Source organism: Macaca nemestrina, chromosome 11 (genome assembly GCF_043159975.1).
Source record: "Macaca nemestrina isolate mMacNem1 chromosome 11, mMacNem.hap1, whole genome shotgun sequence".
In the NCBI taxonomy this organism is placed as follows: Eukaryota; Metazoa; Chordata; class Mammalia; order Primates; family Cercopithecidae; genus Macaca; species Macaca nemestrina.
The window spans coordinates 126,578,307-126,603,746 of record NC_092135.1 but is presented as its reverse complement, the minus strand read 5'-3'; the positions used below and the strand labels follow the sequence as shown (position 1 = coordinate 126,603,746).

Here is a 25,440-nt window from a genome sequence, read left to right as displayed (position 1 = left end):
TGGAGACTTTGGACACATGTGGGGAGAACTGTGCAGTGTGGGAGGCAAGTTGGGAAACAATTTCGTGTTTTATACCAACTGAGGGACATTAGCAAGGATGATCCAAGAAAGGTAAAGGCTCCAGGGCTGTAGAACGTGAAGTGAAAAGACCCTTAGAAAATAGTGGTACAGAGAAAAACCAACCTGGCTTTTAGTATTTTTGTCAAAAGAGTGGTAAAAATAATAATGGTTGAAAAAATAACGAAACCATGTCCCTCTTGCATACAGCACTCTCGCTTAAGGGGTTGAATGAGTTTGGGGACGCCTATGGCTCTAAATTCTTGTCACTGGGGAAGGGATCTGCAGTTGAAAGGCTGAGTGACCAGGGACCAAGGAAGGTAGGATGCCTGGTGCTGCTAACAACTATGTATGCAGCATAATGCCCACCACCGTGGACACAAGGCAAAGCTTCCCACCACCTTCACATCTGTAATCCTGTAGGGTTCTCAGACAATGCCAGGGAAAGGAAGGAACCACCCCTTGCCAGACATGATTGGGATTGAACAATTTTCTCAGTTAAAATAAAGTTTTAACTTTATTTAAAACAGCATCAGCAACAACAACAACAACAACAATGTGATGTGACTTCGTTTGCACTTCAGTATTATCACTTAAGCTTATACACATTATACAGGCATATAGTAAAAGTTACAGAAATTGAACCAAAATTGATTATGTTTAAAAAATGCAGTTTCTGTATAAAAGAAAGAACCTGCAACTTTCTATTAAATAAGTTTTAGTAAAATTAAAACTCTAAAACATAGCCTCTTAACAAAAGCAACAAACAGAACAGTTTGTACAAAATGATTCTATTTGTGTAAAATAGGAGGAAATATTTATACGCATAACCTCATGTGTGGACAAAATATTTGTTGAAGGACACTCCCATCACCTTTGTAACACTGGTTTCTCCCAGGGAGGGAATCTTGGTGACTGGGGCAGGGACTAGAGGGAGACTTTCCCAGCCTGTGTGAGCTAATAGTGACAAGTATTTGGGAAAAAAAAGAAGGGTCTAGACAGAGAAGATGGTGGATCAGAGAAGAGTATGGCACATGGGAGGGTGGACATGATGAGGTGGGAAACCAGGCGTGCCCCACTGCCGGAGCAGGACTTTAAGGGGCTGCTGCAGACACACATGGAAAGCCACTGCCTCTGAGCCTTTGCATTTGCTGTTCCCTCTGTGTGGAACAGCCCTCTCCCCACCTCTCCCCAGACATCCTTGTTCCTGCCTTCCTATTTCACCCAGGTGGAAGCTTCTGGGGGTACTTATTTAAAATTGTGACCCAATCCTCCCACTTTGTTGTACTTAATTTTTCTTAATGTCACTTATATTCTAAAATACTCTTTATTTTACCTATTTGTTTTGTTTATTTTCGATCATGATGACAGGACTTTGCGTTTTGATTCCTGATTTTTTTTTTCTGCTATGCCTGGAGCAGCCTCTGAGATAGTGGCTGCTCAGGAAGTGTGGGCTGACTGTGTAAACAACGAAGTTATGCAAATGGCTCTTGGGTAGTCGATATTCTTAAAGACAGAGAAGGGTCTATCTCCACAGCCTTCTAAGGAAAACAGGCCATGAGTAGTTTTGATAAATTCCCTAGTTTGTACCCAAAGGTACATAATTTGCCCCAGATAGAATTAACAATTATTTTAATCAGCCTGAGACTTTGTTACATTTATCATCATCCTTAGATAGAAAGTTCCAGCAATGATCTCATTATATTATGACTTATGATGAGTACATACTTAGGACAACCCCTAGGAGGATAAAATGATTATGCATGACCCATATCTTATTTATTTATTTATTTATTTAACTCTCAACTTTAAGGTTCTGAGAAAATAGAAGAAAAACTGCCAGAAGGAAGAGAAGCTTGACTTCTCTGTGGTTCAGTCTGCATAATTGAATTGCCACATCTTGTCTGGGAGTAGGATAAGGTATAGAAGTGTCTCTTCTACAAATGAGGATGTGGGCACAAGGGGATCCATTGGTAATTCAGCAGTGGGCTGGGAAGGTGCTCAAATGTTGCTGGCTTGTGTTTTCATTTTTTTCCACAATATTCATTACACTGGATATATTTAATCTTAAATTTTATCATATGGCTTGTCATATGATACATTTTCATAGTATCAAGCCTGGGTAGGCAAAAGGCAATTTGTACAACTCAATCCAATTTCCTTGCTGTGGGCTCAGGCAGAATTCTCTCCAACTTTCTCTTCTCATTCCCTGCTTGTCCACCTGCAGTCCCTGCCGCAAAGGTCCCTGGCTCCACACCACAGTAAGCTCAGGTGGACACAGCAGGTTGCTCTCCCTGCCTCTGCATGCCTTTGCTGGTATGTTCTGTTGTATATCCAGTGGCATATTTCGAACCTAGAAATTATAAAGCTGGCATTTTTGTTGTTCTCTGGGAACTGATCACTCCTAGTCCACAGGTGCAGATGATGGTGGCCCAGCAGCTCACAGCTTATCTGGAGGAGGTTGTGAAGCAGTTGGTTTATTTCTCAGTCATTCCAGCACAGTGGTTATGGCTTTTATCCACCCTCCCCAAATCAGTTTTTCACAGTGATGGCAGCGAACTTTAGAATGCTTAGAATCACCTTAGGCTTCCCCATAGTGCCTGAACTCTACACAAAATACTACATAACTTTGTGGTTGTGATCAATCCAGAAGGGGAAAATGGGGGGCAGGGACAAATTAAACCCACAGAAACTGTATGGATTATGGAAATATAATGTATTTTTTCCTCAAATCTCATTTTCTCATCCTGAGTTGGGATTTTTGTGGCCGCTTTACATAGAGGAAATAGTGGAATCTGTTGTGTCAACATCTAAAATTGTGATGATAGCTTTAAATTGGGAAGATCTGTAACTAATTGACTCTGTGTCTGATTTTGTGGTTTATAGAATAATGTGGTTAGAGAATTTCGGCCTCAAATCCTTACTCTTTTTTTCACTGGCATTGTGAACATGTCCAGAAATGCTTTCATCTACACAATAGGGATATTTTTATTTTGGAGTATTGTTGAGATACTACATGTAAATCATTTAGAACAGAATGATTTAGTAGAGAAATAGTCTCTGAGCTCAGGCCATATGTTGCTTAAAAATAGTCAAATGAATATTCAAATGACGATTTGAATATTTTAAAAATTATTTGTTTCTGAAAGCATGAGAAATGAGAAAGGGATTTTAAAAACAAGCAAACAAACTACCACCAACAATAACAGCAAGTGGGCAATGCAAGGAAAGAGAGTAAAACAGGTTATTTTCTAGGTATGAAGTGAAACTGTGAATTAGATTTGTTCATACAACATTGGCAATTATTCTTGTTCTATAGAGCCATTTCTAATAGGCAGTATTTTAAATATTATTATTAAAAGTAACATTAAATATTTAACAATAAATATTTAAAAATAACTTAAAAAATTGTATTTCATGCTCTACTATACTTCAATTTTACAAAGCAAAATTCATAAATATTATATTCCTCTTGGCTATTGTGAGGATAATTTTGAACATCAACTTTCTTTCTAAAATAAGATATGTGTATATGAAAAACCAGGATTGTTCAAATTTATTAAGAAGAAGTGAGAAGCAAGCTAGAAAAACTAAACAGGAGAATGAAATGTTTTCTCCCTGAGTTACCTCACTACTTCAGCAAACATTTAAGTGAGAGATGTAATAACATGTACCTAATATAACCAGCAGGCATGTTAAAATTATAAGAGGCTTTCATAAAGTTCTTGTATACAAGAGACTTACAATTTCCCTCGAAAGGAATCAGAGTCAAAAGATACACCAACACCTCCCTCCTCCCTCTCAATCTTAAGCCCTTTATCTAACTTACATGTACTCATTTGGAGTCAATTTGTTTTCAGTACACTTTACTTAGGTAGCAAACTATCACTTTCAGTTCATGGTTTTTGTTCTGCCTTAAAATGATCAGCTCTGTGGTCTCCATCCATTGCACGTATCTTAAAAATTATGAAAAGGTCAAGATTTACTTTCTGGTAACATCCATGTGTGTATCCACTATCCAGTGTCTAGAACTCTACAGGAGGGGGTTTTGGTGAATCCATGTGGCTCCTTCCATGGTTCCTAAGGATGAATCTTCTTTTCTAAGCAGTGTATCATGGGTTCATCTACACTGTATCTTTGTTAAATTCAATGGTTTTTCAGGCATAAAGATATATCTTTCCCTGGTTTCTTAAAGATGTGATTTCTCCTGCAATGTGATCCTTTAGTAATTTCAATGGATATTTGAATGATGGATAGGGGTTCAAAATATAATCTCAGGTCACAGGTTAGACTCACACCCAGAAATTAACATATAAAAATAATTACCTTCTTTTTAAAATTGCTAATGAATATGGCAAAGCTTCTCTGAGGAAGCTTAACTGAGTCTTTCCCACTCAATCTTTTTGTTTTAAATGTGTATACATGGAGTACAAATGCAATCTTGTTATGTGGGCATATTGCAAAGTGGTGAACAGTGTAACCATCACCTGAATAGTGTACATTGGACCCATTAAGTCATTTTTCATCCCCCATCCCCTTCCACCCTCCCATCCTTCCCAGTATCCAATGACTATCAGTTCACATTCTATGTCCATGTGTACCTCTTATTTAACTCTCATTTGTATGTGAGAACATGTGGTATTTGACTTTCTGGTTCCGATTTGTCTCACTTAAGATAATGGTCATCAGTTCCATCCATGTTGCTGCAAAATAGATGGTTTTATATTTTCTGTGACTCAATAGTATTCCATGGTATATACATTTATACTACAGTTTATTTATTCAGTTGTCTGTTGATGGATACTTAATTCCATCTCTTTGCTGTTGTGAATAGTGCTGCAATAAACATACAAGTGCAGTATCTTTTTAATATAATGATTTATTTTTTTTAGGTAGATACCTAGTAGTGGGATTGCTGGATTGAAGGATGATTCTATTTTTAGTTCTTTGAAAAATCTCCATATTGTTTTCCATGGAGGCTGTACTAATTTACATTCCCACCAGCAGTGTGTAAGTGTTCCCTTTTCTCCATGTCCCCGCCGACATCTGTTATATTTTGACTTTTTAAAATAATCATTCTGACTGATGTAAGACAGTATCTCATTGTGGTTTTAATTTGCATTTCTCTGATAAGTAGTAATGTTGAGCAATTTTTTAGGATGCTTGTTGACCATTTATGTCTTCTTTTGAAAAAATCTATTCATGTCTTTTCCCCACATTTTAATGGGGCTATTTGTTGGTTTTTACTCATTTTTAGTTCCTTGTGAATTATAAATATCAGTCTTCTGTCAGATGCAGTTTTCAAATATTTCCTCCCATCCTGCAAATTGTCTGTCTACTCTGTTGATTATTTCTTTTGCTCCTTCTACTCAATCTTTTGTCATTGTTTTGATACATTTTTATAGTGATATGCTTAAAAACATAGGAACTTTGTTCATTTAAGGGCAAATAATGCAATATTAGCAATAGGTTAATACCTGGAATTACAAGATAAGATATTGCCAATATTTCTAAATTCTTATGTTAAAAATAAACCTTTCTGGCCAATAAAAGCACAATATTTTTAATTACTTCAATGCAAAAATTAAACATGTTTGCTTTTCCTTTTTTTAATTCTAAAATACAATCAGTCACTATGGTGGATTATCACAGTCATAGCCCCTAGTGGATCTTGCTTTCCTGTATTCCTGCACAAGTGTAGTTTGCCCTCTTGACTCTGGGCTTGCCCACGTGTCCTACTTTGGTTAGTGAAACATCAGCAAATGTAAAACAAGAAGAAACTTGAAGAGCATTTGCTCATTAGAGCTTGAGTACTTGAAAGGCCTTTTGGAGAAGCCAGGTATTACAAGAGATAGATGCTCCAGACATTAGTGCAAGGCAGCATAAACCATAGAGCTCCACTTGAGCCAACAAATAACTGCAGCCATATGGTTGCCCTAAGTAAGATCAACAGAAAACCACCCAGCTGAGCCCAGCCAAAGTTGCTAAGCCACAGTATTGAAAGTAAATAAGGGCCGAGCATGGTGGCTTATGCCTGTAATTCCAGCAGTTTGGAAGGCCGAGGCGGGCAGATCACAAGGTCAGGAGATCGAGACCATCCTGGCTAACATGGTGAGACCCCATCTCGACTAAAAATACAAAAAAATTAGCCAGGTGTGGTGGTGGGCACCTATAGTCCCAGCTGCTCAGGAGGCTGGGGCAGGAGAGTGGTGTGAACCTGGGAGGCAGAGCTTGCAGTGAGCCAAGATTGCACCACTGCACTCCAGCCTGGGCTGGAGACTGTCTCAAAAACAAAAAAGAAAAAAAAAAGACAGTAAATAAGATGGTTGCCATTAAACTAATACATTTTGGGGTAATTTGCTATATGAGTTTACATAATGAATACACTCTTTAAGGTAAATACTTGTCAAGGGAAACTTCATTTTTGAATGGATACATGCTTTTAAGAATTAACATGCTATTATGAGATATAATTCTGTGATTCGTATTGTGGCAGTAATGAGAATGTACTGCCTAGATGTCTTTTAAGAAAAAATTTACTGTAATGGAAGAGAGAGAGCTTTCAGTTTCCAGCTGCAGCAAGTTCAGGATACACCATAAATTTCTTGCAGCTCTCTCTGAGTTACTCTCAGCTGATGACTGAGCACAATGTGTTTAATGGAGCCAGAGCATTCCTATCCAATATATAACTCTTCTAATGGGCATTAATCACTCTAAGACTCTTCATTTGCCTGGTGGATAATTTCTCTGAGCTGTACTAATGATGCATCATCACTCTTCATATGTCTTTCATTTTACAGGTTTAAATACTGTATATAATGATCTAAAAGCTCTCCTTGTCTGACCATTTTAGTTTTTCTTTATGTATCTCCAAAATGGTGTTCCATCCTCTTCTGTTGCTCTTGACTTCTGATAAAGACTCCATTGTCATTTGAATTTGGAATTGTTCTTTCTTTGTATGAAGTGTTTTGTTTTTTTCTGCCTACTTTCATGACTTTCTCTTTAGCTACTTTCTTAATTTTATCTTTATCTTTAGTTTTCTGCAGTTTGCTTATATGTCTAGCTATATTTTCCTTAGAATATATTCTGTCTCACTAAACTTTAATTGTTACAGTTTTTATATTTTCCCACAGGTCCTTGTGGCTGTGTTCATTTTGTAAAATTTACCTTCTGTATTCTTCAGAATTGATTTTTAAAATCCATCTTCAAGTTCATCAGCTCTCCTCTGTCATAATCATTCAGCTCTTAATCTCATGTAATAAATTATTTTATTTCAGATATTTTTTAGTTATCAAATTACAATTAGTTTCTTTAAATTTTTTTTCTTTTTGTTGAGGTTTCCTATTTTTTAAATTAATTACAGTCATTGTTACCTTTACTCATAATAACTCATAAATAGTCCATTTTGGATAATTCAAAATTCAGGGTAATCTTAGGGTTAGGCCCAGTTTGTCTTTTCTCTTGATAATCATCCATACATTTTGTCTCTTAAGTTGCATAAATTTGGTTTGTATTATAAACATTGAAATACTATGTTGTGGGGACTCTAGATTCTCAGAGTTATCCGAAAAGTGAGGATGATATTTTGCTTTAGTGCACAACAAGTTTGGTTAGACTCAAAGTGCTCATTGTCTCTTGTCTGTGGTGATAACAGCTCAAATATTTTTTAAAATAGCTTCCAATCTACCTGATACACATGTAGTTCAAGGATGAGAGTGCAGTATATGCACAAAGTTGCTGGTTTTCTTTAACTGGATCTCTACTTTCTACTTTTCTCTTACTCTCTGTTGGTCCTAGTCACCTTGGTTTTGAAATCCTGATATCAATCTTTTTAAATATATACCCAGAAGTGGGGTTGCTGAATCATATGATAGTTCTATTTTTAATTTTTTGAGAAACTTCTATACTCTTCTATACTCGTTTCCATAATGTCTATAACAATTTACATTATCACCAACAGTGTGTGCAAGTATCCCTCTTTATCCACATCCTCACCAACAACTGTTATCTTTCATCTTTTTGATAATAGACATACTGACAAATGTAAGGTGAGATCTCATAGTGGTTTTAATTGCATTTCCCGGATCATTAGTGAAGCTGAGCACCGTTGCATACATTTGTTAGTCATATGTATGTCTTCTTTTGGAAAAATAAAATGTATTTTCATGTCCTTTTCCCATTTTGTAGCCAGATTATTAGTTTTCTGTTTTGTTTTGTTTTCCTATTGAGTTGTATAAATTCCTTGTTCAAAAGTAAGTAAACTATTTCAAGCACTTCATTGCTGCTTACCTGACTGTTTTTAATCTTCCTCCAACCTCTCATCTCTTTTACTACTGCCTTCACAATGCATAACTATGCTTACAATATTTTACTACAACTAAAAATGTAATTGTTCTTCTTTACCCATAAAACATTTTTTTTTCTCTCACATGACATTCAAAGCTAGTCATGTGTTGGAACCATCTTCCATTTCCCCAGGTTTCTTTCTTGCACAAATCTCTATAACTTATTTTAAATAAATTTATTATTTTTTTCAACATTCCTATTTATGTAACATCATTTTATAAAGCTGATAATAGAAAAAAGCAGAAATATAGTGCAACTAAATTAATGCAGGATGAAATGAAAATCAAAGAAATAAAAGAAATGAAGAAAAAGCTATGGTAAAGAAATCAGGTCTGAGGATAGGTAAGGTAATAGAATCCAAAATGTAACTCAGTTTTTTATCAAACATGCTAACAAAGGAAATATGGTAGATCATATAGAAGTCTTATTGGTTAATAGTCGGAAGATTAAACTTTACATATACCATGATTACTTTTTTTCTCAAAACACTCTTTTTGCTTTCTTGAATTTGATTTTCTGAACTTTTACTTGGAGTCTCTCTCTCTCTTAAATCACTATTTATCAAGAACTAATCAATTCAGGCCCTGTTGGAAATCTTCTCCATGAAGCTATACCCATCCCTATCAGGATAAATCTCTTCTTTCTTTTTCCAATTGTGTTTGTTTTTGCGCTTACTCAACTGTTGCCATTTTTGGTAGCACGTAGTGAATGCTTTTTTTGTCTTTGTTGTCAGCCTTTGTAGGAATTCTCTTAGGGATAATCATAATGCTTTAGATAATATTGTTTTCATTGAATTCCCTCCCTTTAAATGTTAAAATCCTAAACAGATTCAAAACAATGAATATATGATTTATTTAAATTTTCCAAATCTTCAGGACTAGAGAGAATTAAAGAGAAAGAAGTTTTCAAATAAGTCAAATGGTGTGCAAGGCATTTCAGAGAAATTTTGTGTTCCTGAGATGGCATGCTATCTCTCTGAAGAATCATCTCCCACTAATCTGCAGGCTCCTCTGTGGTGGTGGGGTGGAAGTGGAGAACAAAGGACATCATGATTAGTACTGCCTAAAAATAGACATATTTTGTGAAGGTCTGGTGACAAGTAATCCAAGATAATCATGCCAGCAATATTTTAAAAGACTAGTTTTCAGCTAGGGAGAAGGACTAGTGTTATGAGGTTGCAGACACAAGATGCTAAAAAGGAATATCTACCTATAATAACTTATATTTCCAAATCTACCTATGAAATGTTTCTAATCAAAACTCAAACTTCAGTGTCTGGGAAGATAATGATACATTGTTAGAAAATCCACGGAGCTTCTTGAGACGACAGCCTCATCACCACTAGTTGATGTCTGACAGGGACTAATTTCATTTCCTGCCAATCTCCTACTCTGTTCCGTTTCATTCTTGGGAGGGTAGATCTTGGCTTAAAGAGATTGTGTAGAAGCTCCTTCTTTTCATCTACAGGGCTCCCACCTATGCACTGCCACCAATATCATTTCCATCAGTCATATAGTAAATATCTACAATGTTTAAGGCCCTTGGGATTCAACAGACACTAACTGGTAATTTACCAATAGGAAATTCACCATTCATTATACCAATTAATGTTACAATTAGTAATTTATTCAGGAGTTTAGAGTGAGTAGGTCTTAGCTAGGTGGAAGGAGGAGAAAACATTCTGAGAGTGAAAAAAGGGAATAAATGACTAAGTCAATATGCTGAATCCAATTTCATAGAATTGTCCATCTAGAGCAGTAAAGGAAGACATCAATTAAAAACAATTAAAGGTAACATTTTACATAAACTTGGATTTTAGGTAAAGGGATATAGATTTCATTCTGCAACAGGGGGATTATTAAATGTTTAAGGAAGGAGGTGGTATATAGAGTCGAAGTTAAAAATAAGGAAGGACACAAATTTATTTATTTACCATGTATTGAACAAAACATGGCACCAAACTTCTAGAGATAGAAAAGTGAGTAGATTCACTACCTTCTATATGAAGTTGGCATGGCAGAGAATTATAAATTGTCACAAAACAGCTATAACACAGCATGTTTAGTGATACAGAAAAAATATAAATATATTTTTCTCGGTCCAGAGAAGTAGGAATGATTTATTTTACTTTAAGGAAAGCATGTCAGGCAAGGCAATTATAAGTAGAATTTCTTTAGCCTAACCAAGAAGAGGATAAAGGCAATTTCAAGTGCAAAGAAAAGTGAGCTTAATGACACAGAATCCTAAATGGTTAGAAAATATTCAGTAAGATGTGGCTGGGCACAGTGACTCATGCCTGTAATCCCAGCACTTTGAGAGGCTGAGACAGGTGGATCACCTGAGGTCAGGAGATCGAGACCAGCCTGGCCAACATGGTGAAACCTCATCTCTATAAATAAATAAATAAATAAATAAATAAATAAATAAATAAATAAGAAAATACTTAATAGGATGATATGATTGGAGCTGTATGAAAAGAGCTGAAACTCCCAGCACTAAAGCACAATTTTGCAATATATTGAAGGAGTTGAGGAACTGAAGGACTTGAAATCTTGGATATAAAGTAATTGATTGCAGAGATTAAAAGCAGATGGTTTTGTCAACTCTACTCAAGTATAGAGTACAGTTAACCTACATATCTGTACAACTATGGTTGAATTAAGCCCAACTGAAATAAGAGTTATTGTTTGTTGCATGCACTGTATGTGTCTGGCTCCTTGCTGAGCCCTTTAAAATTATTTACATTCTGGGAAAGCCAGTAGACTGAAAGCTACTTCATTCTTTTTACAAAGATGTATTGAGAACTGGCTATATACTAGGCTGTCTTAACAGCAGCGCAGGAAAAAACATTCCCTTTCACGAGTGATGCCTCCATACTTGATGGGACCATCTTCCTCACTTTAAGGGCTATGTACAGGGTTTAGTGCATGACAGTCAGCCATGCACCTCTAGACAAAGACCACCTGGAACATACCTGAAGTCAACAAGATGGGTTTCTTATTCTTTGCAGTGAGAGAGATTCCACATAATGGAATACCTTGGGGCATCTCAGTAAGAGAGTGAGTCTTTGTAAAAAGGAGTTACTATCAGATTGGCCCTTGGGATTCAGATTGGAGTGCATTAGGTCATCTTGGGGACAGTTCAAGAAGCCAAGAATTTGTTTTAGATTAGATGCTGTCAGCAAATGGAAAATTCTATGGAGGAGCATCTCAGTAAATTTTACCTAGATGAGGATGGACTACAACAAGGCTGTAGCATAATCGTACAGAGACAGCAGTTCCTCATTTCGGCTGGGAGAGATTGACACTTGGTATTTTGGTGGTTTGTACCATTAAGAGAGCTTTTTGTGTGCACTCAGAAATTTTTGTTTGATTTTTGTTTGTACTAAAAAAAAAAATTATGATGGGGTCTTGTTTTGCATCTTACTTCATGATAGTTGCAGAGTGACCTTGTCTGATGTTGGTGTTTTGTGAAATTATTTATCTCCAAAAGGAGAACAACATGATATAGCTGTTAGCACTAGATCAGCTCCTAACAACACCAAGACTGATTTTTCCTGGATGTCAGAGGCTGCTCTCTCTTTCTCAGAATTTACTGTCAAGTTAAGATCTAATGTAATCATCCCCAAACTCCTGTCTCCTGATCACACCGGAAATCACTTTCTTTTCTAACCCTGTTTAATTTCAGGCCTGGTATTGCTATTTTTCTGTGTCAAACTCTAGACTCTGTGGTGGTTTTCAATGGTATTGGTTGCCTTCTAGATGTATATTTATATGGTTTGGATCTGTATCCCCACTCAAATCTCATGTTGAAATGTAATCCCCAGTGTTGGAGGAGAGACCTGGTAGGAGGTGATTGGCTCATGAGGGAGGGCTTCTCATAAATCGTTTAGCACTATCCTTTTGATGCTGTTCATGTGATAGTGAGTGAGTTCTCAGAAGATCTGATTGTTTAAAAGTATGTGGCACCTCCCTTTCTCTCCTCCTGTTCTGGCCATGTAAGACGTGCCTGCTCCCCATTAGCCTTCTGCCATGGTTGTTTCCTGAGGCTGCCCAAGAAGCTGAGCAGATACTGCCATGTTTCCTGTATAGCCTATGAATCTGTGAGCCAATTAAACCTCTTTTCTTTATAAATTACCCAGTCTCAGATATTTCTTTATAGCAATGTGAGAATGGACTAATACATATATCAACAAAAAGTGTAATAGTAATAATGGTATTAGTATTTGTTCTCATCTGGCCGACCACAAGACTTGTCTGGTTATCCTAGAAAAACCTAATTCTTTATAGTTTCAATTCCTCTCCATTGATAGTTGAAACTATTGTTATTTTATTTTCAGGGATTGCCTTTGCAATTTCATATCGCAGTTTCTCATCCTAAGAAGGCGTTTGTTTCATCCTCAATGGCAAAAAGCAGGTATTTTTAAATCTATTTTTCTTCCTGCATTAGCCCTGTTCAGCCCATGCTGAAATCACACAAACCTCTGCAGCTCCAAGGCTACCCTCTCACCTGGACTGTTGGTGACATGAGGTTTGGGACCTCCTGCTGTGTGAGATGTCTGCACTAAATTGGCTATGCTGCCACACAGAGTCCTCTCACTCCTTTACCCCCTAGGCTCTACTGGCAAAAACACAGAGCACATGTTCAACCAGTAGGACTTCCCATTCAGTTGCTTCCCATTCCTCTACCTTTTTTTTCCCTACTTACCTTTCTTCTTCACTCACGCTAGAGAAAGCCATGGATCCTGACATATTTTTTTTTTTTTCTGAGAAGAAAAATTCATATTCTGGGCATGCTTATAAGATTGTCTCAAAGAGCAGAATCTTTTTTAGTGTTTATATTTCTGTTTTTTGCAACCATTATCTGATTCTCACACACTTACAGATGCTGTATTGCTATAAAATGCTGTTGCATTCTTAGCAGATGATCCCTTCTAATAATCTGCACATTCCTGAACCCTTTCTTGCCCGAATACATGTCAGTTTATATTGGAATTTGCTGCACTGAGTAATGGCATTTGAATTGGTGTATATTGGTTTTGGTGGGGTTTTTGGGCATTGCTTTTGTTGTTATGATGGTGGTTTTCTGGAGAGACAGGGTTTTACCATTTTCCCAGGCTGATCTGGGACTCCTGGGCTCAAGTAATCTGCCCACTTCCACCTCCCAAAGTGCTGAGATTACACAGTGAACCACTGTGCCCAGCCCCAAATATTTTTTAAATGGAAAACCAAACGAGCTTGTGTTTAGATATTTTTTAGAATATTGGAGTGTGTGCACACACAGACACACACACACACACACACACCGGGAGAGAGAGAGAGAAGCCCCAGAAGTTACGTGGCAATAACTCAATATTACGTGTGATTTGGTGAATGTGGTGCTAGCCTACTGTGTCTTTCTGAAACCAAGCAGATCATGTGCATGATCTCAGATATTCTCCAAGTCCTTAATTCCTTGAGGCATGTAGAAATGATTAAAAGTCGTGTGACGTTTTAAAGATCCCTGTGACATTTATCACAGATTCTCACACTGCTCGTATCATGACTAGCTGTTTCAGTACGTACTGTTTCAGTTCTTTTAAATAATATATATATTTTTTGCCTCCTGCCTGGTGTGTTTTATGTAGTAAATGAGTATCTTCGTTATTTTAAAATATACTGATTTGCAATTGTGAACACAACTGCTCTGGAGATCAGTTGATGCTATGTTTGCAGAAAAAAAAAGTAAAAAAGAAAAATTATATTACTAAAAATATTTAAAAGCCTCAGTTTATATCTGATTTTGTTTATTTTGTCCACTTTTCTGTTTGTTTATATTTTCTATAACTGGCTATTAACACCACTCCCCTGGAACAAGCATGTTGGCTATTTTCTTACAGACAAACACTATGAACCCTGAGGATTTATTAACCACAAAACAAAACAAAAAGAAAACATGCTGCCTAGATGAGAAACTGCTAAATTGGCTATAAAAACTATTCAGAAAAACCCAATCTAACACCAGGGGCTCAGAAAATGCAAACAGGAAGCTCATAGTTCTATTTCCCTGTCTCATTTCACATTGAAAATTGCGTCAGAAAAGACATTGGTAGCAGGTTAGGAATGTAAAAAATATTTTCTACCTTCTGAGACCAAAGATAGTCTTAACTTCTTTATTACAAGAGATTCAAGTTTCATGGTTTATGTTTCTGTTGTCTTAATTCTGCCTTATAAAAGATGCTGAACACCAGAAAAAAGGAAATGATCATCCTGGCATATGATACTTAAAATGTCCCTACTGAGCTTCACGTCCTTGCTGAGTGCAGTATTACAGTGTAGTCAAGGGTGTGCAATAGATTTTTTAGCCTAAGTGTAGCATATACCAGTGGACAGAGATTGGAAAGGAAACCAAATTATCATGGTGATTAAAGGTGGAAAAGGCTTTCACTGGCACAAGGAAATGCCAAAAGCAAATAGTAAATATATGGGAAAAAACAACAACAACAACTCAAGTTTCAAAGTACTGTGGCTCTCTGGTCACAAGATGCCCTTTCTGTACACATCAATGAGAAATACAGTTTTTTTTTTTTTTTGAAGCTTTAGACAGACAATCCTAAAAGGGAACAGACAAAGAAAAGAATTTTTTAAAAGAATGAGCAATTTTTATTATGTAATATTGTGTAAAATGTATATCTAACATACAATTCAAAGATCAAATACATTTTTAAAACAAAACTGAAAAGCTTTTTAAAAATTCAAAGATACAATTTAAATTAGAAAAACTATTTTAAAGATGAAAACCATTGAAAATTTGACTTTTTATATAAATAAGTTATGAAATAAAATTTAAAGTTAAAGAAAGAAAATAAAGAAGCTAAAAAATAGAAAATATATATTCAGATCACCTATCGGCATTAGTGTTTGGTAGAGTTTAACTATTCGTTTTTGTGTGTTTTGTTACTTGTTATTTAATTAAGATGCATTTATTTCATTAAAAGATATTGTAACTTTGCATCAACATTTTGAGCATATACTGCTTTTGCTTTCAGATCACATTTGATCTTATTTGCTATGTCTCTTGTCTATCAGATTCCTATTTTTATCTTTTCCTTACACTCAAAGTCAGACCAGCTGTAAAATCTGAGGTTACCATTTCCACGGAAGACCTCTCTCATCAGTTGCAAGTTTAGAGGTGCCCCAAACCACTCTCAGTTCTGATAATTCACTACAAGTTTTCACAGATCTCATTGATAGCTATTCTCTTCATGACTATAGTATGTTACAGAGACAGGATAATTAAAACCAGCCAAGGGAAGACAGAGACACAGAGGACAAGATACAGGAGAGTTTCAAATGCAAAGTTTTGGTGGCCAGAGTTTTTTGTTATGGATTTATTACATTGGCATAATTGACTGATTGATTGCTCCCATGGTAAACTCAGCAACTAGATTACTGATACTGCTTGACCTGAAGCCTCTGCACTCTAATCACATGGCTAATCTTTCTGGGATGGCCAGCTCTACCCTGAGACTGTTGGGCATGGCCAACCCCATCCTCAGACCCCGTGTGGCAAGCCCCCACTCTAAACAAAGATATTCGTATCAGGTATAACATACATTATCTTCCAGAAGCCAAAGGCAAAAGCCAGATCTACTCTTTGGCACATTGACAAGGCCAAACTTTTTTTTTAAGAGACAGCATCTCACTTTGTTGCCCTGGCTGGAGTACAGTGGCGCAATCATACTTACTACAGCTACAAACTCCTTGGCTCAAGACATCCTCCTATGTCAGCCTCCTGAGTAGCTGGAACTACAGGTACACATCACCTCACCCACCTAATTTTTAAATTATTATTTTAGAGAAAGAATCTCACTACATTGCCCAGGCTGGTCTTGAACTGCTGGTCTTGAACTGCTGGTCTTAGATAATCCTCCCACATTAGCCTCCCAAGTAGCTGGGATTGCAGGCACAACTCATCATGCTGGGCTCCAAGGCCAAACTTTTAACTAAACCAGCCAATGCTCTCTTACAGCCAAGTAACATATGTCCAACATTTACAAAAACTAATATGTTCTAGGGGTAGGAGGATTTTACCTCAATTTTCCAATACATTTGACCGTCAATAGTGGTTTTATAATCTTACCAAAAACACCAGTGTTATATCATGTCACAGTGTGGTTGATGTGACCTGAAAGATGAGATAGTGGTGCATTACCAGAGCCCCACTCAGTCATCAATAATTAGTCCAGTCCATCATCACATAGAACCAAAATGCCCCAGAGAGATTTCACTTAGTTTCGTCAGCTTTCTTTTGAACTTGTCAGATTGTGAGAGCAGATATGATCTTGACAACATATGGTTTCCTCCTTTCCGGCATCTAGTATCATTGAGCTGAGAGATAACATTATCTCTTGCTCTGAGTGGCCATGTAATATTGGATTTCCCTTAGTGCATAATTCTTTTATTAATTCCTTTACCTTCAACCAATGTTCCTCCTTCTCTCCACTTATCATTTTATCCAAACTTTTTCACCCTTTAGAAGGAATGTTAAGTTTGGCTACTATGCTAGTCCATATTTCCAACAGTATTACTAGTTTACTAAGTGTCCCTCCCCCCATTCAGTCTTTTTCCATTTAAATAAAGGAGGGCTACAGACACACAGAACCAGTGAGTTTTATTAACCACTAGACAATCAACTGCATTCACTGTCAACTCCAATTCAGTGGGGTGAATTGTGTCTTCACCCCATCAGGCCTTTACAAATTCTGACTTAAAGGTTTAACAATATAGTTATACTTTCTTTTGTAGAGATATTCCTGATTCTTGGACCTATAGTTGCAGTCCTGGCCTTGAGATCACTAAATCACGAAAGAAAAAGAAAAGTTGAGGTGATGTGGGGAAAAGAGGAAAAAGAATAGTCATACCAGCATTCTTTTCTACCCATTCCTCCCTAAATCCTCCAGTTAAGTGGAGGAATCTATCTTTCGGGAATTTTCCCTTGGCCACTCGCATGTTGAGTGTAAGCCTATGCTCATGAAGGCAAGTTAGCCACCCCTCCTTGCCTCATCTTCCTTTCTTTTAGACAACAAATGTTCCATTTGTCTTTTTCAAGTCTATATCAAACTCTTGCCCTAAGGAGGATATCTTTCCATGCACTGTTGGACATTATGGACTGAAAAGTGTATGTCTTAGTCTGAAGAAATGTGACTCAAGAGTTCAAACTGGTGCAATATTTTCTGCTCTGGTGCTTTTATAGTATTTTGAGAATTTCTCTCTACCACTGGCTATGACAAGCCCCAGTTTACACTACGTTCCTGCCAGGATGCATCTGTAGCCTCCTAGAGCTACCAATATCAGTCCCAGTTGCCAGCTATGTAATGCCTACCCACCCAGGGAACTTCCCCCATAGCCATTTGCAGTCTTTGTCTCTCCAAATGGCAAATAGTACAATTTTTATAGGCATTTTGTTTGTCAGAGTGTGGAAGAGAACTGTGTCTAGATTCAGCTCATTTCAGCATTGCTGTGGCCCCCCAATGTCCACTCATTTAGTGGACCAAGACGTCTACCTCCAGGGAGCACATCAGGATATCTATTCACTGGTCCTAATCATCTTCCAGTCTTGGAAGGAAATTCTTCTGATGGGCATTGACATGTCTAATGCACCCTCTAAATCCCCACAATGATTTCCGTAGGGCCAAGCTCCATGCAAGCTTTTATTTAATAGGCCAGTTTCCCCTTGTCTTACCACTACTCATGACTTGGTAAAAAACAAACATAGGGACAAATAGCATACAATTCAGCCCCCTGATCTGATTTGCTTTTATCTTCTTCTACCAGAGCAGTGGTCTTTCAAACAGGATACTGTCCATTCACTTTGGAGCTGCTCATCCATATACCAAGTGAGTTTTTGTTGGTCAGTTGAGAACTGGTCACGGAGCACTGAATAAATAGCAATAAGCTCTGGCAGCTCTTCAGCTGATTCCAAAGTCATCCCCAGGGCAAAGGAGGCTGTGTGCTCATGAGACCTCCTTGCATTCTCCTGGTAGCATGTTCCTGTACAAACCATTTCCATTTTGTCATAGAATTTTTCTTGGCACTGTCTTATCCATTAGAATGTTTCTCTGACATTGAGCAAGACATTATAGGTATTTCAAGTTTCAAGACTAGTTCATGTCCTTCAGTTATAGGAGCAACTCAATTAAAGGCCAATAGCAAGCTGTTCATGGTCTCTCATTTGGAAATTTTCAAGTTCAAATTCTGACAGTATTCAGATGCTACAATAGAAAATGTCAATAGTTTCTATTTACATTAAAATTATTTTTATTTCTCTTATTAAGTCAGACTTCTTTTTTTACAGAAATGTTTCATTGGAATTTTTGCAGGTTTTGAGTCAGCTGCCTTGGACTATAACTATTATGAATATACAGTATAAATCTCAGATGTCAGTCTAATTATGTCACCTGATGAATCCAAATAGATCCCATGGAACTTATTTAAATTAAAGTAATCATACAGCTTTAAGGAGTTATGTGTAGCATTTTAGGGATCCAATGTACTCAGCAGAGTTTTTACAAATTAAAGAAATTATATAACTTTAAGGAGCTATGTGCAGCACTTTAGGGATCAAATGTACTCAGCAGAATTCTAAAAGCCTTGGTATACCCTGGCATGAAGTAGGCAATAATCTAACAGCATCCTCCATATTCTTTTGTGGTGATGACCTAGAAGGCTGAGGGTACTGTCCATGCTTAGATAATGTTAAGGTTACTTAACCTCCCTTCTTTCATAAAGCCAGGCTCTAGAATGTAAAAATTCATTCTACATCCAGATTTTTTTGGTCCTAAGAGATATCCTGATTGTTAAAGATGAGCAAAGATTGACAGAGTCAATTTTAAGACCTCAAGAGATTATCACCCACACTATAAAATCTATGGCAAGTGCAGTCTGCATTATAAAGAAAATAAATTAAAATTTATATTTATAAATCACATCTCTACCAAGATACTTTGTATCCGTTTTCCAAGGACTGATCAAGCATTCAATCTAGAATAAAGACCTAAGCCAGGAAAGGGGCTAAACCAGCTTTAAGGAGAAATGACAGGTTTCAACATCTAATAAGAAATGCTAATTAATTACTAATTATATTTTGAAGAAAGCTACTGATCAGATAGTACCAAAATTGCAACTTATGTAACCGTAGATAGTAGGTGAGTAGCTAGATAATTGATAGGTAAATAGATGATGGATAGGTAAGTATAACAGTAAATGTGTGATTATATTTCTTACTACTTTTCTCCTCTTGCAAATGCTATAAGATATGGAACACTTTTTATCAAGCTTGATGTTGGGAAGCTGGACCCTTGCCTGAGAAATGATGAAATACAAGGATAAAAATGTTAGGAGACTCTCTCACAAAGCAGTCCATGCAATAACACAAAGAAAATCCAGGTCTTCAGATTACTCTCCAGGGTTAATGAGAGTTGTCTGGTTTTATTTTTCACCATGCAATCATTTTTTATGTCCCGAGAGGTGGAATACTAGTGCTTAACTTAAGGCTGTCATGTCTGGATGCGAGACTCAGCTTGAAATCAAAGCCAGTTCTACCATTCATTCACTGCATTGCCTTTTAAAAGTTATTTAATAACCCCATTCCTCATTTTCCTCACTTGCAAAATAAGTGTATTAGTAGCAATTACCTCATTTGGCAGTTGTATTCAGAGTTAGTATAGCGTAAGTTTTATATTCCTAACACAAAATAAGTATTATATTGGTTAAAGTAATGCTATTAATGAAAGATGTACTATTGACTATGCTCTATCAATACTATTGACTATTGATTATACTCAAGCCATGTTATAATTCCCTAAAGGTCATCTATAAATATATAACACAGTTCAGAGTACCTCTTTATTGTAGCTTTATTGTAGCTCTCATCCTGGTTTTAGTTAAATTACTAATTTAAAATTACTCTCAGTTGTTTCAGATACTATATAAATTCCAACAGGGTAATGATTGTGTGTGTGTGTGTGTGTGTGTGTGTTTGTGTGTGTGTGCACTCATAGCAATACAACAACAGTGACTAGTACAGTAGTTGAATAAAATAGATGCTTAATAAATCTTTGTGCTTAATCATTTACAGTTGAGGAACTGCAGGTTAAATGAGCTAAGTGACCTCCCTAAGGTCAGAGTTAATGATAAGTTAAGCTACATTTAGAAACCAGGGCAAAGTTGTAACAGACACTATCATCAGGCCTAATTTCATGCTTCTGTAGCTTGTGTAGTTGTACAGAACCCCACACTCAGAAGGGGACTGTGCTTGACTTCAAACTCAACTGTTGCTACCTTGAAATTCCTAACACAGCAATTTTTGAATAAGAGACCCGCTATTTTGTTTTGCCCTGGGCCTTGCAAATTATGTATCTGGCCTTGACCATCATGCAGTCTCCTGACTCAGCCTTCAAAACAGATTTGAGGATACTGGATTGAAAAATGCCTGCTCAGATTAATGCAGACTTTGGCCTACTCCACAAAATCAGCAAGACAAAAGACTTCCTCTCCTTCCTGTCAGCTCATCCCAGGGCCATACGCATTCCTCTTTAGAGAGCTGGCAGGAAAAAATTGGGCCAAATGACAATTGCATTGCACTTGAAGGAATTACATTAGCAACCCCACCTCCAATGTGAATTGAGAGCACAATTGCTCTCATCAGACACCTGAGGTCATATGTGCCATTGTAACAGTCAGATAATAAATAACATCATCCTGCACATAAAACTCAGAGTGACCTTCAGAAATTGTGGCACCCTCCGGTCTCTAAGTCTCTCTCCCCGCTAGCATAAAAATGCTCTCTGGTTTCCTAGGGCCTCCTTCCACAAAACTTCACCAGGATTTGTCCATTTTGGAGAGTACCCCACACTCCAGCTTTCTGCTAGCTCCCTCCCACTGGTGTGATATCCTACCTTGTTTTAACCTAAATCGACTCTCCCTTAGCTGAGAGAGCCGGACAGACTCCATTTTGGCTCCTTTACTTGCAGCCCCTTACCCACCCCACTTCCTCAAGGACTTAACTTGTGCAAGCTGACTCCCAGCACATCCAAGAATGCAATAAGAATTACTGATAAGATACTGTGGCAAGCTATATCCGCAGTTTCCAGGAATTTGCCTGCTTGATAGCACCCAAAGCTCCCGCGTCTCTCACCTTGCCATAGATTTAAAGCCCCTGCACCTAGAACTGTTTGTTTCCCTGTGACCATTTATCTTTTTAACTTTTCTGCCCGTTTTGCTTCTGTAAGATTGCTTCAGTTAGGCTCCCCCTCTCCTTTCTAAACCAAAGTATAAAAGAAAATCCAGCCCCTTCTTGGGGGCCGAGAGAATTTTGAGCACTAGCTGTCTCTTGGTTGCCGGCAAATAAAGGACTCCTGAATTGGTCTCAAAGTGTGGCGTTTCTCTATAACTCACTCGGTTATAATGCTGATACATCAAAATATTTTCCAACTGCTACTGAAAGTCTGAGAGTTACTGAGTAAGTGAGAAGGTAAACTGATAGACTAGTTAAAATTCAAGAGTTAATAGCTGGAGACAAACCTGGCCTTGAAAAAGAAGCACAAATAACTGGCTGCATCTGCTTCTATTTCTGCCCATGTGATGTGTCAATTCCTGGGCCACAGACACTCTAGTTGACATGCCCACCCCAAATTTCTCTCTCAGAATTTCCCACCCCAAATTCCTCACTGATATTTTCACAACCAGGAGTCTCTAGAGGGCCCATAATATGAACCCCTAGTAAAATACAAATTTTCAGAGCAAAAGAGCAGGCTAAGTTACACACCACAGCAGTCTCTTGCACTCCAGTGTAAGTTTATCAGATGTTTTCTGTAATCTAAATTTTGTAATGTTTGCAATGCTCTAAGGAGCAGAGGAAAGAAGGGCAGGAAGGAAGAACTGAGTTCGCAATGCTTCACTAGCAATTTGATTAAGTCTTTGCAGTTAGATCATTCCTCTTCTCTGAATATCTATTGCAAATCTCCTATAATTTCCTTGTATCACCCACCCCTCCACCATGGCTTCCTCTCCTTCATTTTCAGCAGAAGACTGTGTTTCCCCACACCCCCCACTGGCCAACCCAGGGAAACGATAAGCTAACAGGCAGATCTTCCTGTCACCAAACATACAGACCTACCTTCAACTTCATCCTTCCAATCCAATGAAGACTTCACCTAATGTCTCTTCTGTGTGAGTGGATGCTTCCTCCCTGGAACCTTCATAGAGGCAATTAAACATTTCGAGCTTTTCATTTTAAAAACGAAGTACTCATGGTGGCAACCATACCCTCACCTCGTAATAGATGGTCCTAAGACCACACTGTCTTTTACAGTTAAGCACTCTAAATATATATGTCCACCCACTTTGTCCACTTTATGCCTTCCCACTGACCGGGTTCATTTGAACCTCCACCACTGGCTCTGCCCTATCTTCCACGAAGGTGGCCTCCGTGTGAGTCAATATGATGGACACTTTCCAGTTTCCATTTAACCTGATTTCTGGGCACATTTTGACATTGACTAGCAGACTCCACTTTTGACATACTTTCTTCCTTTGTTTTTCCCTTACATTATTCTGGCCAGTGATTGAGCCCCTTTTTCTAATTCTGCCTCCTTTACACTAAAGTGTGTGGAATTTTTCAGGGCTCAGCCCTAAGCATTATTCTCTTCTTATTTTATTTTTTTCTGAGTAACGTTAGCACATATGCTCCTATGATTTTATTCACCATCTTTATTTATTTCTTTTCTTTTCTTTTTTTTTTCTTTTTTTTTTTTTTTTTTTTTTTGAGACAGAGTCTCGCCCTGTCGCCCAGACTGGAATACAGTGGCATGATCTCAGCTCAATTTAAACTCTGCCTCCTGGGTTCAAGCGATTCTCCTGCCTCAGTATCTGGATATCTCCCCCCGAGTATCTGGGATTACAGATGCCCACCACCATGCCTGGCTAATTTTTGTATTTTTAGTAAAGCAAGGTTTTACCATGTTGGGGTTGGCCAGGCTGGTCTTGAACTCTTGACCTCAGATGATCTGCCTGCCTCCGCTTCCCACAGTGCTGGGATTACAGGCATGAGCCACTGTGCCTGGCCCAAATATTTCTTTTCAGAACAAACCCATCTACATTCTAGGCTCATATGCAACCTTATTGATGTGCCCACTGAGAAGTCTCCAGAAACCTGAAACTTAGTGTCTAAAACTAAGCTCTTTCCCCAAATATCTGTTCCTCTATTCCCTGCAGAATCACTTATTTCAGTAAATAATGCCACCATTCACTTCATGGCTCATGCCAGAAATATAAAAGTGACTCTTAACTCTTCCCACTCCTTCAACCCTCACTTCTAATCTATCACTGAATCATGGTGACTCTGACTTCCAAGTAACTCTCAACAAGATTATACCATTTCTGTATTCACCATCGCCACCTTAGGCTGTGCCACCATCATCTTCACTTTGCCTATGGCAATAGCGTCTAACCAGCATCACACACCTGCGATTTTATCCCTCCAACCCAATCTTTACTTACAAGTCAGGTACATCCTTTTCAAATGCTAATCTCCAATACTTCTCAATTTAGAACCTAACCTAATTTAGCAGTATCTTGTTACTTTCGGTAATGGTCTCAAACCATAATCCAGGCTGTAACTCCTTGCATAATACAGACTCAGTGCCTGCCTCAACTTGTGCCCTTGTGGCCCTCAATGCTCCAGAGGGTGCAGCCTTGCAGATCACCTGCTGCTCTTCACCTTAGGGACTTTGCCATGCTCTTCTATTTGCTAAACAAACAAACAAACAAACAAAACTCTTCATCCTAACTTTCACCTGGCCACATCCTATACATCCTAAAGAATGCCACTTAAATATCACATCTGATAAGCCTACCTAGTTCTTCCTATCAGACTCATGCTATATATTTTTACAATACCTTGTGCAAAGTAGTACCTTGTACTTCTCCCTTTATTACTTACCACAGTTTTAATCATTTGCATAACATTGACCCCACCTACTGTCCTTAGACAAAAGCTCCAAGAGACAAAGATTATGTCCATCTCGTTTATTTCTGACAAACTTTTACTTAGCCTTACATCATACACAAGGAAGAAATTTACTAAATATGTGTTAAGTGAATGAATGGATAACTGGAAACTGCAATTATTAAAATTCTACTCTTCGCCAGGCACAGTGGCTCACTCCTGTAATCCCAGCACTTTGGGAGGCTGAGACTGGTGGATCACCTGAGGTCAGGAGTTCAAGACCAGCCTGGCCAACATGGAAACTCTGTCTCTACTAAAAATACAAAAATTAGCTGAGTGTGGTGGCACATGGCCGTAATCCTAGCTACTTGGGAGGCTGAGGCAGGAGAATGGCGTGAACCCAGGAGGCGGAGGTTGCAGTGAGCTGAGATCACGCCACTGCACTCCAGCCTGGGCAACAGAGTGAGACCTTGTCTCAAAAAGTAAATAAAATAAAATAAAATCCCGGTTTTGAATTTTGTAAGGTAAGTCCTTACAAAATTGGCTTCAGACTGAGAGTTGAGCTCCTGGAAATAGCAGAGGGAGGATTACATATGCCTAGGAAAAATGAAATATCTGGTTTTATAAAATTTTGTCAGCTTCGAAATGGCCCTAGTTTCACACTTTAAATGTACAGAGCTGTGCTGAGGGATCTCTCCAAAGACCTGACTATAATAAGGCTACATGGATCAGGCAGCCTCTGTGATGGCAAGTGTTTTGTTTCTAGGATGAATGGGCTTGCATTACTTTTATGCATGCCATGAAATTAAATCCCAAGACCTCACAAGCTCCGAATTCACCCTGTCAAATCACACACAAGTCTGAGGAGGCTGAGTTTTCTTATCCACAGTGCTTTCACTTTTGATACATATTGAAGTTAGTTATATATATAGCTTTTCCATTAATTTGCTATTACATTTCTTTTCTTTTTGTTGTTGTTGTTCACTCTTTTTCTTTGAAATTAGAGACAGCATCACTTTCAAAGTGTACTAGTAATAAAAGAGTTTTCAT

At 37.8% G+C, this 25,440-nt stretch overlaps 1 long non-coding RNA gene across 1 annotated transcript in view; it reads left to right on the top strand.

The window, feature by feature from the left end:
* Positions 1–25,440, top strand: part of LOC139357018 (uncharacterized) — a 125,705-nt gene that overhangs the window by 81,683 nt on the left and 18,582 nt on the right. Inside the window, exon 2 of the long non-coding RNA XR_011609622.1 lies at positions 22,466–22,649. This is a non-coding gene — a long non-coding RNA (uncharacterized lncRNA). The remainder of the gene's footprint in view (positions 1–22,465; positions 22,650–25,440) is intronic.